Here is a 4,281-nt window from a genome sequence, read left to right on the forward strand (position 1 = left end):
GTTTTATTGAAGTATTTCTTTGTAGACGCAGTTATCAATGAAAGTCCCTTATTTTTCTGTTGCAACACTGATGAGATTTTCACTAAAAAACAAATACTTATTTTAAATTTGTTTTTTATTATTTTATATGTTAAAATTACTCCTTTTTTGTAATTTTTATTTGTTAAATCTGAAACATATCATTTCTGTGGGATTTTCAAGTGTTTTATATATTGCTCAACTATAAAAATATTACCCAATTATGATTAGTGCGGTAGTTTCCGAGATCCGAGTTTTAAAAGTATACATTACAAGCTCTATTATAATATGATTATCTTAGTGAACAGAAACCACTCTCAGCCAGAGTGTTTGTATGTGAGCACAAAGCTACACAAAGGGCTATCTGTGCTCTGCCCACCACGGGTATCGAAATCCAGTTTGTAGCAGTATAAGTCCTCAGACATACCACTGGTGGTCTAAAAGTTTATTTACTTTCGTTCATACGTTTTGTAGTACAATGCCTTGTACTATGTATAAGCCCGAATAGATTACTGTTTAAAATATAGCGATTGTACTTTTTAGTTTGATACTGTTACGACATCGAGGTCACGTGACTAGTATCACGCCACGTCATTCTCGAACATTCATGTCTTTTCCTTAAATCTCGTGATTCTTCTAGATATAGCGTAAGCTTGTATGTATAAGACTGACAACGAAGCGACGGGGAGGTAATGTGTAATTGAACTGAGTATTGTCGAGCACGAGCACGTGAGACGTTCTTTGAGAATTATAGCGTTTGTTATAGAGCGACTGTTGAAATTAAGTGTATTGCAAAGTTATATTCAGAAAGAATAAACCAGTTTTATTTAAGAGAGGACTTGTGTCGCTAAAGTTTCGTCGGAACGAATTTACGGAAAATTAACTAACGAATGGAGACATAACAATACCATAATAAACCTTATTTTGATCTTTTATGTCATTTTTGCACAAATAAGCTGTTTGAACAAATCCAACATGTATGTATTAAAAATAGTCATTACCTTCTGCTTAATTAGCTGTTAATTAACAAGATTTGACTTAAAAATTAAATTTCTGAAGCAATAATTTTAACCAAAACATTATTCAAAAAGTAGGTTATATATAGAAGCTTTGTAAATTTTACATTTTATACTTTTGTTTTTTGTTGTTAATCACAAAACTACACAATAGGCTAGTTGTGCCGTACTCACCACTTTTGATACCAAAACCCAGTTTTTAGGTTTATGAGCCCTCAGACTTATATTGTAAAAAATGGACTTTTGGACAGAAATTGAAAATAACTTTTGTTTTACCATCTTCTTCCATATTCTTCAATTACATGTTTGTTTGTTTGTTGTTGTTTTTAGTTAGCGGTTTATTGTTTCTGAAACTAATAAGTTTGACAGTTTATATTTTATTTTTATTATTGGTTTGTGATAATGCAATACTTATGACTTCCACATGAAAAGGATTGAATCCGAAACTTCTTACAAGAAACTAGTGCAGTATATCGGAATACTATACGTTTCCTACTCCCTTAGTTACCAAATAAAATTTCGGTATAATTCGGATTCTGTTATTAATATATAAAACTGGTCAAAGTAACTTATACGTTTCTTTCATCTGAGTTATTCATGAGACTAGATTAATCATCAAGGGCATCACATGTGTTCTCCATTAGAAAAGATTACTGTGACATGAGATATGCTATATATATTAACAGAAATATTTTCTACTGGCAAATCAGTGTTACACCTCTTGTTGACAATAAGAGTGGCCCTCAGTCACATGGATAGTACGTGCACCTGGAGAGTAGAAACATAGTTATAGATTCTTATACTCTCTTTGTATGAATTATAGATTTCAAACACACTGTTATATAGGCTGATATAGAATGTTACATATTTTCGAGCCATAGTTGAATTAGAAAGTTTTTAGCTTTTGATACAGCTTTAAGTTGTAGTATGGGGACGTACTATACGTGTTTCATTTCCTTAGTTAAAAACATTTTTTTAATTGTTATTTTTCGTAGACCGCCCTCTTGGACGCTGTGAAGTGCTCAAGCAAGTTACAAATTTTTTCCTTTCTCCGGCAACAAGCGATAATAGCATGCAAAATCATAAATAATATTCAACGTTAAAAATGGTACACATTTAATAACATTTTATTTAGGCCTATCTATGGCCTTTAAAAAGTCGACGACTCTACATGCTTTGAGGTTGCAACGTCATCCTCAGAAGTGAATTACAAGACAATGCTAGAATATTTATAACTTGTTAGTAGGTCATGTGACATGTATGCTATTTTACCTAAATTCACGATAAACTATTCAAAGGAGATCAATCCATATTCTTGCAGAAATATTCGCCCTACCTTCATCTCTATTTAATACTACATGATCTTTTTTATGTTTTATTATTTCTAAGGATTCACGAATATTATTACCTGTTATACTGCTACGACAGCGGAAGTCACGTGACCCTAGTAACACGTCATGAGATTCTAGAACGATCATGTCTGTTCCTGGCAACTCTAGTCTTTTCTACGCGCCCTATATTTTTGTATATATAAGCCGGCAAATGAAGTGACGGCATAGATAATTGCAGACAGGCAGAGATAGAGACGGACAATTGAGTCAAGCGCGGTAGTGACCGTAAGTAAAGTGCGTGAATCGTTGTGAATTATAGCGTGTGTTTAAGTTAAAGTGACTGTGGAAATTAAGTGTATTGCAAAGTTGTATTCAGAAAGAATAAGCTAGTTTTATTTAATTTAATAAAGGACTTGTATCGCTGAAGTTCCTCGGGAAAAATTTATACGGGAAATTAACAAACGACCAGAGAGTAACAATACTTTTTGGTTGAGCTAATATTACAGTTTTTTCCCATAATATTGTGTGTGTTGTGTTTTCTGTACATGCTCTGCTACGGATGAATTTTCATTTTTTTAATTTTTTACATATCCATAATGCTCATTTAAACGGTATTTTAAATTACGTTTTGTGTGACCAATGTAAATACTTTCATATTCGCATTCTATTTTATGTATTCCAGTTTTTCAGTTAACTGTATTTCGTCTTTCATAGTAACTAACATTTGATTCATCTTATTTATCGGTTTAAAGATAGGGTAGAATATCTGTTGTTTTTAAACACTTTAAATAAACTAGCTAGTGGTTAAACCTGGAACACATGGTAAAATTAGGCCTTCCTTTCTATTTTTTTTTCATAACTAGGTCTTAAAATACTAATTTGATCAATTATTATAGTTAAGAAATTCACTAATGCTCACTTTATACACAAATGCCAAAACACAATAATAGCATGCAACTAGCAGGTTATCTAGTTTCCTTACAGGGACAATAAAAAACATTGAATTAGTAAGCTGAGCTGATCTTGTTGGCGAATCAGGTAATAGCTGCAAGTAGTCACATCCTTCGTCTGCATCCTTCCAGCTAGCTACTTGAGGTAACAAACACTAATATGGTGTTTTTGTGTGTTAAGGAACTGAGGTTTATCTATCTGCCCGATCGCGCTGGTTTTTCTCGCCAGACTTATATACTAAAAAAGAGGGCGCCTCGAACAAACTAGAGTTACCAGGAAAATTCACGATACTTCTAGAAACTCCAGCGTGCATGCTCCCAGCGTGGCGTGACTTCCGCTGTCGTAACATTATCAAATATTGTTTTATGTTTGGATCAATGTGTATTGTCTCTTCCCTCTTATGAGCTACATTATTGCAAAATGAAGGGAAACATACCCTAAAGCCTGATATATATATATAAAAAATTCATGTTTCTAGTGGGCTGAACTCTGCTCTCTGGTTAATCTGTGAGATACCACATTGTCCTATACTTCACTTTAGTTTAGCCTCATCATTTATGAGCTCAAAATATTGGTGAACTCTTTATGAGAGCTCTTTGTCTCCCCTCATTTGAAGACACACTACAAAATTGGTTGAACTTTAATTACGTTATTTTGTAAATAAAGACTGTGATCGTTTGCAAATTTGTATCCAATCTCTTTCTTATAACTTAAAGTCAGTCAAGGGCCTAGAAAAAGTAAGTATTGCTTCATGACACAGAATATATGGAATCTTCTTGTTATTTTGTGAATTCACAAATATCACACTAGCTAGTTTTAGTAAGACTTTATTTGCGATTCAAGACACCACACGTTTTAATAGACTATATTCAAGTGTTAGATTTCTTAGATTTTATTTTTGCATTACATATTCTTTGTAAAATGTATTTTACTTTTGTAACATGTGAAGTTTATTTTCTTCCTCT

The sequence above is a fragment of the Limulus polyphemus genome, unplaced genomic scaffold (assembly GCF_000517525.1).
Source record: "Limulus polyphemus unplaced genomic scaffold, Limulus_polyphemus-2.1.2 Scaffold1625, whole genome shotgun sequence".
In the NCBI taxonomy this organism is placed as follows: domain Eukaryota; kingdom Metazoa; phylum Arthropoda; class Merostomata; order Xiphosura; family Limulidae; genus Limulus; species Limulus polyphemus.